A 15535-nucleotide genomic window follows, 5' to 3' on the forward strand; every position below is an offset into this window, starting at 1 on the left:
AAGTCAGGTGTTGCAGATAGATTAGGTATCCAAAACCACACACAGGTCTGACACTGGGAAAATCTGACCCAGGAAGTTTATCTTATCTTTCCTCCTGGCATAAAGTATCAAGTGCACCTTTCTCCTCTCAAGAAGTAGAAACGCTGAAAATAATTTGTAGGTAAATTTAGCTCCAGGCCCAGATGGTCCAACAGCAAAAATGTTTAAATATACAGCCTAAGCTACGGCTGCAGCCCTCTTTCTTGACTTCAGTCTATTTCTACATCATGGCTCTCTTCCAGTAAGAAAAACATGTCCTTCACTGAGATCCATAAGGCTGACTAACAATCTGTTTTCAACAGTTTTTCTTGAATCTGTCTGCATCTCCGATCTCTCGGTCTGTGATTTTACCTGATAGCTGGGCGTTAGTCCTGGGCCCCTTCCCCTCCAGCAAGTCCTGGCCCCGGGGTGCTGGATGTGGGCCACCTTGCGCCGGGCAGGAGGAGCTCCCGCTTCACCACCACTCTCGCTGGGCTCAGCAGCGAGGTGCTGCCCGCCCCGGGCTGCGAGCTGCCAGCATCCTCTCAGTGCTGGAGGGCAGCCTTCTTTGTGCAGTCGTAACTAAAAACGCACACTGCAAAATGCCCAAAAAGCGCTGAGATGAAGAACTGGCCTGGTCAGCCCGTGCCCCAGCAGAGGTGATTTCCAAGCTGTGGTCTGCAGAGAGGTCTTCTCAGTGGCTCCGTGACTCAGGCTGGCCTCTGTTACAGCATTTTCTGGTTTACCAATGGCTTGACTTGCGCTGAAAGGAGGAGCAGCCCTTGCAACAGGGCTCCATACTGGGTTCACTCCTGTCCCATACGTCCTGGGCTTTTTTATTTACAGCATGTGCGTTTTTCTTTTGGACATGAGCTGTTCATCTACTGTACAACCCTGTGCAAAATATCTCCTGGGCAGCAGAGCATCTCTCTGCTATTAAACCAGTCCAGGGAAACACAGAGGGGATGCATGTGCTCAGCACCATAAAGAACAGCAGGAGCAAGCCCAGATCTCCCAGGTCTAATCCAGCACTGGGCAAAAGTACTGAGAGGTGTCACAGGGGCTTCGGCTGGGCCCCAATAACTTGTGATCCTAAAATGCTGGGTGTAAGAAACAGAAGAGTCGTGGTCTTACTTTGATGCTTGGATTCAGTTGGCAAGGCTGCAGCAGAAGTCTTGAGGAATGTGGCATCTATTTTTACACGGCTTGATTCAAAGTTGTTGAAGCTGAGAGGAGTCTCCCCACTGCTTTCAATAGATTTTGATATGAATTTAAATTTAAAAAAACACAATTAAAAATAACAGAATCACGGATTTAAAAATTATTAAAGCGTTGGGAGTTGTGTTCACCACGTTTCCCTTCAGATTACAAAGACCAGCCTCATGTAAGACTGTGACTAATATGCCAGCCATAAAATCAGTCCATGGCTCAGAGAACAATAATTTTCCTAAACTAAATCTCATTTTGTTATAGTTCCCTGGCCTTTTTTTTTTTTCTTTGCCAATTTTTTCTCTTAATATTTTCCTTTTTCTTGGCAGTCAGGCCCTGGAATCAGTGCCCACCCTGTCTGCCAGCTCCAGTCAAGCCTTGAAATGCTAGTAGGCCAAGCTCCAAAAGGATGTAAAATTAAGTTATAAATGGCAATTATTTTAAACCTAATCCTTCCCAAAAGAACTCTCGAGCAATTTTTTCCTCTCTGCATTCAAGTTATTTCTGACGGTGGCTTTGTGTGAGCCTTTGCAAACTGTTTCTGGTAACAACTTAAACCAGTTCCGCAGCAGGACAAGGATGGCAGGAGAAGTCTTCCACCAGCCTCTCAGTCAGCCTCAGCATTTCCTTTATTTGTAGGTAGTTTGCAGCTGCCTTTAAGTCCAGCTGTTTATTCGGTGTCTCTCTTACAGCCCCATATCCCACGTATTTTTGAAGTTTCCACGTCAAGAGGTTTGTAAAACTGTATTTTCTGCCATATTTTGTCTAGTGGCATATGTTAACACTGTCATTTCTCAGGGGATGGGGACTGCATATGGGCAGCCCACAGGAAGCGACAGTCACAGTTTCACCCAGCGTAGTTCACCGCTCCTCTACTCATCATCCTCAGTCAGCGCCTTCACAGGTGCCCGTGGTGCTCGCACCACTGCCCCCTGCCCCACACAGCCCCTTGGGAAGGAACGGCAGCCAACGGTGGCATTAAGTTGTATTTTTCATGCACTCCTCCCACCAAAGAGAGAGAACCCTGGCAGGGTTGGCTGAAACAGGCTCTCATCACAGCAAGTAGAAAATTGGTAAAAACTGGTTCCCTTCCATGAGCAATATACCCAGCGGTGCCTATTCACTCTGCACCCCCATCTTTATTCAGCCACCCTCTTACTCAGACGTGGCTGATGCACAGGGGAAGTGGCACTGAGACAGACCTCTGAAGTGGCCTCTTGCTCCCAAACATCACAGGTATGTCTGTGCCCCTTGAGTCTGGGCTGTTCTGACACCTCCTGGCACCTTCTGGCCAGCTGCCTTGGCCGGGACACTGGGTATTGCTGGGAAAACCCATGCAGGTATTAGAAGTCAAGGTATCTGGTAACATGCAGAGCACCCCAAAGCCTTTAGCAGGGTGCACCTTTGTTACAACTGGTCCTGGGGTGTTGGAGGTCCAGGTTTCCCACTCCACAGCTTTTGTGCGTGATAATCTCTTGGCTCACTTTGCATCTCTTCTCCCCCACCCACCCCTGCTCCCAGCTTCCCACAAGGGGCTATCCAGAAAACACCACAGCATTTTGGAGAACTTGGGATCAGTGTTCAACAGGTCCTGTCCACAGGAGCAGCCAGATGAGCACATTTCTTGCAAGCGTCTTTCCAGCAAGCTCAGCCAACAACAGTTGTTTGCAGGTGCTTTTTATTTGCCTTCTGGTTTTCTGAGACTTTAGGATGCACTTGGGTCCCATTTGCCAATTACTCTCTACAGCCAGGTGCTCCAGATACTTTATTGCTAATTCTGCCTAAGTGAAACCTCAGCTTCTCCCATTATCACATGAATCTGGAAAGTAGAGCTTTAACAAAAATATTGAATGTCATGAGATGTTACGAAATCACAAGAGCCGGCACCACGGTATTCTGAATTGGTTTACCAAGACACATTAATTTGATTAATAGGTGAGTCTAGCTGTTACTGTATCCTATGTTTCTCTAATTCAGTGCTGAAAGGAGCTTGCTAGCCATCCTGAAATTAAAAACAAACAAACATGAGTTTCAGGGAAAGGAAAATTAAATAAAAACAGCTACTCATGGCAAGTCCATTGGAGGGCTGGGGGAGGCGTGCACAGTTTCTTTCTTACAGATTAGAAAAAATGGCCAGACTCACCTGCTCTCCTCTGCATGGGGATGGTCTCAGCTGGAGGGTGTTGGGGGGTTTGTAGCACTGGTCCTCGAGGAAGACTTGAACAACTGACAAGAGACCCCCAAGGAAGGGTGAGGATGACCCGGAGGTCCAGAAAAAATGAAGAGAGAGGAAAAGACAGATGGAAAGCTAGGGAGGGACACCTGATAAAAATCTTCAAACAATAAATTAAAAAAAAAAAATAAAGGGATGGGTATAAGCTGTTCTGCATTTCAGTGGTGGACAGGAATGTGAGTTTATGTGGCAAGTGGGCTAGATGGGCTGCAGTAAGAATAGCATAGAAATGGATATAGGAGCTGCAGGTCTCCACCACTGGGACACTTGAAGCAAGAGCAACATGGCTGCACATGGCACCGAACTGGGCAGGAGGCTGGCCCCAGGACTGCCGGAGATCCTTCCCCGTAGAAGGGGTGGACACTGAGGTGACCAGACCCCTTTGCCTCAGTTATCTCTATCATGTGTGATGACCTGTCAGCCCTTAAAGCTGCGCTCCACACACCTCACATGGAGACAAGACTTCCTAAAAGAGGAGAGGTTAGAGGTGACTGTTTGGTGGCTTAATCCAGAGAAGAAAATAGTGGAGTTACCCATCTGTGCATAAACCACCAGAAGGGATGGGGCAACAGCAGTAAGCCAATTTTCTCATTGAAAAAAAGAAACACTGTGTTTCTGGCATAGTTTTACTTGCTGAATTTTACATTTTTGCTCTTCTGGAGGAGCGAGAGGAAGTTTCTCTTTCTCCGCAGGTCACAGCTGAAGGGTTCTGCCTGTCCTACAAAGTAGCCCCCGCCGCTGCTGGCACCCCTCACTCCTGCCCTAAGGGCCATCAACATCCCACCACTGAGTTTCTCACCTCTCCCTACCAGCAGGCTGGGATGGAGCTGGCTACAGGATGCCCAGCCCTCTCCTAACCTTTGAGGAGAACAATCAGGCAAACATTTCCTCAACGGGAAAAGGACGATGGGCTCCTGTGAGAGCCAGAGGTCATCCTTCACCTCTACTGGCTCCCCATGTAGCACCTCTCAAAGTACAAGTCCCTCACCTCTTTAAAGATCAACTGCCTGCAATGTAGAGTATAAATGGCAATAGTTAGTCCAAAGCAAACTGTTCAGATGTTTCAAAGAACAAGAATACACCAGCCTCTTCCCTGGGGACATGGAGCTTTAAGAGAACAAGTTTGTCAGGTTTTACAATTCTATAGTACTACTCAGCAAGGATGCATATAGCTACAACCCTTGCCTTACACAGTTCATTTGCTACATTGCATGTAAAGATAGCTTTTTAGACTAACACCTACGAAAGTGTCATGTAAGGTTCAGCATATTATGTATTTTAAAAGGACCTTGTCAGTCATACTGGCTTTTTTTTTTCCTTTCAAAATTTAAACATTCAGTTGGATAAAGGCTTGTCAAATTCATTCCTCTAATGATGTCTTAAAATAGTGGGTTTTTTCTTGCTCTGAAAAAATAATCAAGGAATAATTGGAGAATTTTCACAGGAATGAAAACCTCCCTCTGTTCATATTCTTGGTACAGGGAGAGCAAGAGAGAAGTTCACCTTTGGGTTTTCACTCTGCTCTGGCTGGAGCAGCTGTAAACATTTACTCATTTTTTTTTCCCACCACCTCAAGCTGGAGATGGAGAAAAGAAAGTGCCCTTACGTGTTTGCACTATTTCTACTAGCAAAACAAAGCAGGGATTTATGTACAGTTCAGGTACTGCTGAAGGACAGGAGGAGAAAGGCACTGGAAGAATGATGTTGCTGGGGGCAAAGTGCTGGGATTAAACATCTCTTTTCCCAGTCAGGGCACTCGTCCCCATTTCAGACATCCCTGAAGGGAGTCACTGCATCACCACTAGTGTTTGAAAATGGAAATCCCTTCAGCAAGTGCGCAAGGGACGGGAACAGTTATCCAGGTTTCAGGAAACAAATTATTTATCCTTTCCCATTTCCACTCGTGGTGCTGCTTGCTCCGCCTGTGTCCCCTGTAGAGAGGGGGACCCCGCCGGGTGCCTTTGCCACACGAAGGCTGCGCGGGATTAAACCTCCCATGTGCCAAAGGACTGCAGCAGCCGCCTGATAAGCAAGGGACGAGCAAGTGATGCCTGGTGCTCAGGGGCTTTCCATCTAATGGCTGCGTTGTCTGGGGACAAAAGTTGACAGGGGTTTCTCTTTGTGTCTATAAGGACATGAAAGAAAAAAGCTGTGTAGGAAACTTCAACTTCTGTCGAATTCTGTGAGCAAAATGACCAGAAAATCTACCAAACAGCTATTGACTTGCTTTGTCAACGCGTTTTGAGAAAGGCTCTCCAAATTTGAGCTGTTCAACTTTTTTTCCAACAGTAGCATTGGGGTTACCAACTGACCGAGAACTTAACCTAATGAAAGTGAAGGTCTGGCTGCAGGGAGAGCAGGGAAGGGCCAGCCAAGCAGTGCTGAACTTTACGGCTGCACTCCCCTAGGTAGGAGCCAAGCAGAGCTTTCTAAAAATACAGCTTTTGCATGACTGAAGGATTGTATATACAGCAATATAAAGTTACCAGGGAAGGAAGGCAGAAAAGAGTACCTTCTGAACGGATCATGTGAGTACGAATATGACCTTGAGGTTCCACCAAAAAAAAACCTAAAGAAAAGTCTAACCTCTCAGCACTGGCCAATCAAGGAGGAAGTATAAAAGGCCAAAAGCTGTAGAAACAACCAGGACTTTTCTAGCTGGACCGGGGTCTTCAAAAGACTGTCATCCCCAGGGACATCTGTGTTCATGGGATTTTATGGGAAGGGTTGTTCATAAATTTGACAGAAACACAGACTGAACTAACGGACAGAGAACTCTCAGTACTCCAGAGGCAAAAATTAAGAATTACTGAAAAATCTGTGACTACAAAGTCCTTCTTTTCCCCACTGCAGACCTGGATCTGTAAGCACACCCATTCCTGCTCTGAGACACTGGCCAGCTTCTTCTGGAGCACGTGGGGGCAAAAGCCCTAGATGCAGCCCCCCTAAATCACTTCTTGCTGCCGAACAAGGATGGAGGGATGCTATGTGGCAGACGAGTCAGCTCATCCAGAGGGAGGTTTGTCAAGGCCGGGTTTGCAGGTTGCAAGGACAGCTGTGAACTTCTTCACAACTTAACTTTTTAAGCCATATATGGAGCCCAACGGGAGAGCTTGATCTGCTGTGATGTCTGCCCAAGTGTTTCTTAAGAGCCCTGCAACAGTGGGATCTGTTTAAATGCACCACATTAGAAGCTCAGAGTAAATGTGTACCAACAATAAATAAAAAAATAAATACACACATACCCCAGGTGGCTAAACAGCAGCACAACAGAGTGATTCAAAGCAAACAGACACCCTTCAAAAAGTAGAAATCAAATGCAGAAATTAGGCAAATTAGATGCAACACTACAATAAGGCAGCCCCAGAATAGAAATCCAAAGAGCTACTTGCTAACAGTGTGGAGGCTGACAATAAACCTTTTCTCAAACACATCAGAAGCAGAAAGCCTGCCAGAAGAGCTGCTGCGGCCAGCACGCAATCTCGGCGCAAGGAGGCCCAAGGAACAAAGAAATCAGTATTTTGCAATGATATTCACAGGCAGTGTCTCAAAGAAGAAATAGTAGTAGCTTAAGTGAATCTGTTAAAGAGCAAAATCAGGTAAAACACACCCCAGTCTCCCCACTTGACAGGGTAAGGAGCCTATACACGGGGGAGGGTGGGAGGCCATGCACCTCGCCTTGACTAAGACTTTGCTGCTGCTCTGTAGGAAAGTTGGCAAATAACGGGTCTGATGGAAATATTACCCAGGGGGTGCGAGTGAGGAACTCTGCTCAGTTATTTGCTGCCAAGGCAGGGGACATACGAGGTGGGTACAACCCCTTTCAAGGCAGACGCTTATCACTGGGAGAAAACCAGGAGCAGAGCAGCAGTTTGGGCAGGGGCTCCGGGGAGCTCAACCCTCCAAAGGAGCCTGGAAAGAGTTGGGTTTTCAGTGCAACATGGGGGAAAATGAGATAACCAGATAGGCACAGACGTGGGAGGATTTTTGCAGGGGCCTTGCAAGGCATTGTGAGCTGGAAGAGAGGTGACTGTGGAGGAAATTCCCACGTCAGGGGTTGTAGGTCAGTGGGAGAACACAGCAGGAGAAGGATCCCTCTTCGTCTTATTTCTTACATTCCTCCCCAAACACAGCACTGGAGGTTTGGCCTGATGTGTCAGCCCAAGTGAATTTCAAAGGTTGCAGAAACAGCCGGGAATGAGGACTGGGGCTCCTGGGGTGATGTCCCAGTTTATGGCCCGGTGCCCACTTCTGATTACCAAGGAAACAGCTTCCTCAGTGCAAAAAGGAGTCTTTAGCATTGTGATGTCCATAAAATTAAATTTATGAATAAAGCTATTGCAACATAGCTACTAATGACTCACTGTCTTCCCAAGGAAAGACCCTAATTTTCCACTGGTATCTCTAATTTTCCACTGATATCTCCTCTTGAAGAAAAAAAAAAACAAAACCAAACAACTGAAGGAAATAAGCTTATCCTGATCCAGAGAAACCATCTTAACATCAGTCTTGTGATTGGGAGGGAGAGAGCGCTGCATAATAGGACATGGGAGCGTTGAGATCCCAGACCTATTAAAACATTTGTTTGCCAGCCTAGGCACTTTGCATGCCTGGAAATGTTCATTCAGAACAAACTTTCGTCATAATCAAAAGCAAGTTGTCAGGCAAAAATCAATGCACTTTAATTTTAGAGAGACTTTTTATTTCAACATCTGAAACAGCTTTCAGTGGCTATATGTGGATTAATACAAGTTTGTGTCCTCTGATAGATTCAAAATGGTCCAAGAGAGTTGATCGGATGTTTGTTTGCTTTTTAGGATTTGGAGACCTTGGGGTCAGAGAACTAGCTTTCCTCCCAGGTGAAGCCTGGTAGCTCAGAAACCTGTCCTTCCTCCCATCTCCTTGTGTCCTCCCTGGTTTTTTTGAGAGATTAACTACCATGATCATACTCTCTTGATGTCTTACCCAAAGCAGCTTCATCTGTAAAGCTGCCTTTTCTTCTAGCCATCCTCGCTCCCTTATGTTTGCTGATGTAGAGTCATTTCTCCAGGAGGACCACAGAGACGCCAGCTTCTGTGCTAAGGGGCAATTACTCATTCCAGAAATGGAGACCTTGGACTGGAACGAACGACATCTTTGGTGAGCACCCAGTGGTTCTCCCTTGGCTCTGCCCGGGGGCAAGCAGCCAGGGAGGAGGACACCTTTCCTTGCCCTGAGATGAAGTAAAGCCATCACTCTGTTTGTTCGCAGGGGATGTCCCCGCTGCCACCAGCCCCAGCTCCCAGGTCGCTGCTCTTCTCCAGGGGCCCAGCTGCAGAGGAGCTCTGCACAGGCACCACCGAGATCTGGGCTGCTTTGGCAGCTTGGAGGAGGGAAGAGAAACTGTCTCCTAGAAGTGGCCGCAGCTGGAGAGGCACCAGGGGAAAAACTTCCTCTGGGTGCACGCTGGAGGAGACAAAAGCGGATTGCAAAGAGAAGAATTAGGGAAAGGTCATTACCACCCAAAACACTGGATCCTCCAATTCCAACTTAACTAAGGGAGCATGGCCTGGCCACATCATTGAAAATGCTAAAAGAAACACCCCCACTCTCTCCTCTCACTTTAATATTTCTTACCTTCCCCATGCTTTCTTCTCTCACTCTATTTTTTCTGATCCCCTTTCTCAGGTACTTTCTGCTCAGTGGTTGTTTTTATGACCCTGACATGCCCCCTCCCAGGTGGGGCAGAGGACCTTGTGGTGCGAGGTGCTGTGCTTCTGCTGGTGCTGCCCCATGTCAGATGGATAAACCACTGCAGACCTCAGGGGAAAGGCTGTAATAAAATAATGTCCCCTCCAGCAGAGCTCCTGTCCCACGGCCATTTCCCAAGCCCCCTGGAAGTGGGAGATGCCCCTGCCTGCTGAGCTCAAGAGTCCATCGTGACATGTCAACTGCACATCATTAAATTCACACCGCACATCACAACCATACCTTCAGGCATTTCCCAGCTGGAAGACTTGCCGTATGAAATCACCTAAAACCAAGCCAAGCCACGGGGGAGCAGGTCAGGAGCACCCAGAGATGATCAGCAAGAGGAGCGAGGCACTCTCTGATATGGGGGGGATGCCCTGGGTGGAGGAACGCGGTGCAAGGGGGCACCAAGCCCAGCCTGGCACAGGCAGGCAGCAGCCTCCCGTGCAGGGAGATGCGCAGGCTGTAGCAGAGAGGGGGAAACGCAACTGCGCACACTGTCTTCAAAAACCATACAGCTCCAGCTGAAGGGGTGAGGATGAAGAGCATAGATTTTCAGGTCAATATCATGGAGGGGTAAAGGATGGAGGCAGGGGAGGGAAAGAAGTGACTCGTGCGGCAGGGAAGCGCTGACTCTAGCAAACCCAAGAAAACCAAATAAAGAATCACAGAGTAACTCAAGTTAAACCGACATTTTAAACAGCATTTTCAGTAATGGAGACTAAGGTGGAGGAGTGTTGAAGGGACATTAAGCCTTCAGAATTTTTAAAACTTTAAGACACTTAATGCTTTCTCAGACAGCCCAAGCAAATGAGTCACCTTGCAACAGGACAAATAAATGCCTATTTTAAAAAGAACTATTTTTCTTGTATCCCGGTGGATTTGCCAGTGACAGGCACAGATCTATTTACAGTATTGAGCTAATCTCTATCATATCCTCTGGCCTGGAGTTTTCTCCTAATGCCAGCCTGCTCCTCAAACCCAAATTCTTGCTCCCCTTTGAGCATTAAATACACTGAGAGAAGGTGATGAGCATGGCTGAGACACAATGAGCGTGTCAATGCATAGAAAGGCTACATTAAGGATGCTTGGCAGTGACAGCACAGAGATAAATGTTAAGAGAAGGTGATGTGTATTTTGAGAAGGAGAGATGAGCACAACCACTAAAAAGCACCAAAATTAAGACATAAAGCATACAAGACATTTGAGAAGCAAAAAAGTTTGCCAGAAGAGAGAGAAAGCGGGTTTCTTCTATGGCAGATCGATAGCTTGCCAAAGTAACTGGATGAGGAAGGAGGTGCAAAAAAAGACACAGAGCAGCGAGCAGCTCTCCCTCTCTGTAAGATTTTCTTCTGTGTTTTCAAGTTTTTGAAAGCAGACACACCACCCAGCTTCTGGGAAATGAGAAGAAATGCACTTCCCTTCTCCCCAGCCACAGAAAACCCACTTTCTTAACTCTTATATCCACTGCTGCCCTGTATCCACTTGTCTGTGCAGTGCGTGAGCTCCCTGGGGATTTGCTCTGAAGGCAGAAAAGCTCAGCGCAAGTAATCACTGGCAAGGAGGAAAGGAAACAGTGAAGCAAAAGGCTCCCCCCCTCTATCCTCCCTCCAGGTGCCAAAATCTGCCAGCGCGAACCTCCTTACCCCTTCCCAAGACCCTTTCTCAGCAGAACTTGGTGTTTTCCTCGCAGGTGTCCACGTTCCCCATTTGCCTGGCAGTGCCCTCCGGCTTGGCGCGAAGGGGAGCCGGGGCGATGCAGCCCGGCCGGTGGCAAGCAGTGAGGGGAGAAGGTGCCGAGCTGCCCCAGCACCCTCCTTCAGCAGCCAGCACCTCTGCTGCGCCTGCCCCCCTACCCCCAAAACCCCCAGGGTGAACTGCTGAGAAAGAGGAGGTGGTGGGGAGGGGACCGGCCTTTGCTGGAGCTCAGGGGCTGGGAACATTCCCATGCTGAAGGCCAAATTGATTTTTCTAGTGCCGTCTCCACGTCAATGCACTGCTTAGTGTTGTCCAGCATCATGCCCAAAACATCTGGTGGCTACGGCCCGGAGGGAAGGAAGCCGTGAGTTGTGCTGGCAGGCACTCGGGCTCTTACCCAGCAGGGGCCAGTGGGACTGACAGGCTGGAGAAACACCAGACAACGCTGAAATAGCCAGCTCCTGGTGCACACAGGGCAATCAAATACCTATTCAAACACAGCAGCACTTCATTCATATGCTGTCTTACGTTCTCCCATCTTGTAATTGTGTAAATAAGCCATAGACAGCATTATCCACGGTATTCTTCATAAGACAGCAATAATGGCTAAAAGGCTCCATCAAGGTCTGTAAACAGCATTTTGCACTGATTTTGAAAATTGGGAACTGAAGTTGCACTTAGGATAATTGCCAACTCATTCTGTTCAGCGCTGGAAGACTCATCCCACCTTTGTTTTTTGCTTTGTAGCTGCTGAAGAAGTGGCTTTTCAAAGGTATCATCAACTACCAACACACGTATTGTTTCTCTGTTAACCAGAACTGAGGGTGGATGACTGAGCATTCATTCAAATAAGTTTTTGCCTGCCCAGACTTTTTCCCTGCTAGACTTTGTTTCTTTTCTTCTTGGTTTCCTATGTTTAAAAATTGTATGCACCTCTAAGACACTTCTCATAAAACCAGTGATTTTTTTCCCCTGTTCTTTTTAATTTTTCTTTTTAAAGGGAAATGTTCTCTGCTGTAGCTATCTCAGAGATAACCCTGTAGAATTCCTGACCGGAGCACACAGGTAAAAGCTGAAAGATGCTGAAGTAGGATTTAAATGTCAGGCTGCAACTTTACTTATAGCCACACAGTTACAAACACAGTTCAGTGCACACACACAGAGCAATTTCCCTCATCCATGTTTAGGAATACCAAAATCTCATGTTGCATTTGAGTGCTGTGATGGATAATGTTGAAGGAAACCTAACCCATGTAGAACCAAGGTCTTTTTCTCCAAAGATGTCCACCAGCCCATGATCTCCTGTAGGCTGGTTCTTGGCCTTAGTGCAGTATTGTCCTGGTTTCAGCTGGGATAGAGTTATTATTATTATTGTATTCCCTTCCTTTTCTGTCCTATTAAACCGCCTTTATCTCAACCCACAAATTTTACTTTTTTTTTTTCCGGTTCTCTCCCCCATCCCACTGGGGAGGGGGAGAGTGAGCGAACGGCTGTGTGGTGTTTAGCTGCCTGCCGGGTTAAACCACAACAGGTATTTTGCTGCAAAACACGTTGGCATCGTGCCATATGAGCGCTTGGGATGGCACCCCCATGGGGTACCACTGGCCTGAGCCCACACCACCATTTCTCAGTAACATTATACTCAGTCAACCTGTCACTAAAACCAATTTTTATTTTTTTTATTTTTAAATCTGCCAGCCAGCTATCAGGTATCCGTACTTTTATCTGATGACTGCCTATCAGCATCCCTAAGATGATCTGCCCAGGCACTTCTGCCTCTTCAAGCATAACCATGATTATTTTGCCACCTAAAAACTCTCCTTCCCGCATGCTCTCGCAACGCTCTCAGGGTTGCATCAGCCTGGGAAGCATAAGCAGATGAAAGGCTGGGCAGAGTATTAAGGAGCAACAGCCCTCAACACCCTCCAACTTACTTTGCAGCTCCCGCTGATTGGTGTCCCCGGGCTGATCAAGCCCCAGGGGATGTGGGTGAGCGCCCAGCTCTGCCCTGGGCTCTCTGTGAGCGGGACTGGGGGAAAACTGCTGTTGTGCTACTAAAAGGCTCTTACACCACGGGGGCACGAGCACCCGCTGTGCAGGGCGGGTGGCAGGGCCGGCACAATTTGGTCTCCGCTGCCCAGCGGAGCCAGCTCCCCCTTGCTCCTCCTTCCTCCTGATGCCCAACACGGGAGCTGGCAGAGCTGCCCTGTTTGCAAACCATTAGCATTTAATCCAGGACAGCAGAGATAAAGCTGGCATCTCACGAGCAAGATGAGGTCCTGCACATAAGTACAGAGCCGTAAGTCTGCCCTGAGCCTGCCAGCAGCTGCTGAGCCCCTGGAACATGTTTCCAGACCTTCAGCTATGAAGACACGTGCCCTTCGAGGTGGCCTTGGACTGCTGGAATCGAACTGCAGCAGATGCTCTTCTCGCATTGCGCTGGACACCCTGCCCAGTGCTACTACCCTCAGAAAACCCCTCTGCATGCCCCTCCCCCCAAAAAACCCTGTGGCAACTGTGACTGCCAGCTAGTTATTTTCCTTGGCTTTTTACACAGCCCAAGTGAGGCTATTCCTGGTGGCTTGTTTATCCTCCACCAACCAAAATGCACTCCTATCTGAGGTCTACTTGGGTCCTTAAATAGGTCATTTTTACACAGACCTGAAGCTTGTCTGCAGAGAGGAGGTGACCAAACCCTGTTTGCACCCGTTGCCCACCCCTCAGCCTTCTCCAGGCTCTGGAACAGTCCTTCAAGTTACTGCTGTGAAAGTCAGCCAGCCTGTGGGACAGCCCACTGGCAACGATGCACTGGAAAGAAAACCCCTCAAAACCCTAAACTTTCCATATCTTAAAATTGAACAGATTAGAACTCGAGCAGCAGCCAGGACGTGAACTGCACAATGCACTTTGCATATCACATTGAAAGCTAAAGATGCCTGACCACTGCCACAAGAAAAATCCAGTTTTCTCAAAGGACTTCTCAGTTTCTCACTGGTTTGGTGCTGAAAAGTACAGAGGAGGAAAGGGCTGAAAATATTCTTTACCCCTGTTCATCCTTCTCCGTGCCCAGAAGGCCAATATAAATGATAGCCCAGCCACACGTCACTGGACACATCTTACACTGCTTCTCTCAGTCTTCTCTCATGGTACCCTTTCTGCCCCTTTCAATGATCTTAAGTTTTTGCATGTACTTTACAGCCAACTCTTTCATACCACATTTCAGTGTTCCCATGAACTCTGGCAATGGCTGAGTTGTATGCCTTGGCTTGGGTGGGATTCCTTCAAGCATCTCCCAGCTCCATGAACTAAAGGAGTTCGTGCTTTAGCCCATTTGTTTAAGCATTGGCCCATCAATTAACTATCGCCTGGGCTTTGCTACTTTTAAATTGCTCTCTCCTATGCCCATTCTGGCTTGGTCACCCTTTTCACCAGCTTCAGTCCCAAACCACGTGTCACTGCCTATATCCTGGGCACCAGCGCACATTTAAACCAGGTACGAAAATACCTCCTAACAGGAAAAAACTGTGGGATGTGTGCTTTGAGAGCAGTGCTCCGTTCTGCTAGAAACTGGAGCATGCTGCCTTCTGCGAGAGAGGAACCATCGCCCTTCAGGAGCTCAGGGGCAGGACAGGAGGCAGGCAGTGGGCTCTAATGACAAATCCATTTCCATCCCACCTCCACACGTGTGTCCCAAGTGCTGTGCACACCCAGCGCCCTGCCGCTCCCCAGGCAGGGGCAGCAGCAATTGGATTTTGATGCTTCAACAAGGCCCGTGGCAACAGGGGGCTGGCAGCGACCTGCAAAACGCTGACATTGCTCCTCCCCAAGTGGCGAAGCTGGAAGCTGAGCCTGCCCTGCTGCTGTCACCATGAGGTGCCTTTTCCCTTCCTCCATCCCTCCCGTATGTTTTTATGGCTTCCCGAAGTAAAAAAGGATACGTGCACCTTACCCGTACCTAATTTTTTGAATCCTTGAACGGGTGCTCACCGCTTAACAACCCCTCCCTCCCCGCTTATCACCAGCGCTGCTGCTGCAAGTGGTGGGAGAGCCCAGCCTGCTCGGACGGGACCGAGCACCACTCCTCCAGAGCAAGGCTGCTAAAATCCACTCAAGTTCTTCCAGCCCGTGGGCTCCACCCCAGACCCAGGGCGACAGCTCCTGCGGGGCTCAGGGGTTGTCCCCACGTTCCTAGCCTAGACATGTGGCTACGCCGCGCCCCACCCCACCCCACCCAACCTCCCGCAGCGTGGGCTCTGCCCCGGGTGCCGCGCGGAGGCTGCTCTCCCTCTCCACCTGCTATTTTCTTCAGCTTTGCACGTAGCTCCTGGCACCGACGAGGAAATCTGTCATCTCCCCCCCCCCCCCGCCCCCCCAACCTTTTTCCCAGTTACCAAGTATGTCCTGCTCTCCTCCCTTTTTGGAGGAATGCCGTTATTTTCCTGGAAGGAGGCTGCCCTGGGGCCTGGCAGGCCCCCTGCCCGCATTGCTGCCTCGCTAGCAGCCTCCTCCCTGGCACCCTGTGCCTTCCTCCAAGGGGCCCCGCAGGTAGCACCCTGCGCTGAGCTTGCTTGAACTTGAGCTTCAGCTCGAACTTGTCTGGGCACCACCTGCACCCCTCCTTTCCCCTGCTGTCGGCATCATCGCAAG

This window comes from Pelecanus crispus, chromosome 1 (assembly GCF_030463565.1).
Source record: "Pelecanus crispus isolate bPelCri1 chromosome 1, bPelCri1.pri, whole genome shotgun sequence".
Classification (NCBI taxonomy): Eukaryota; Metazoa; Chordata; class Aves; order Pelecaniformes; family Pelecanidae; genus Pelecanus; species Pelecanus crispus.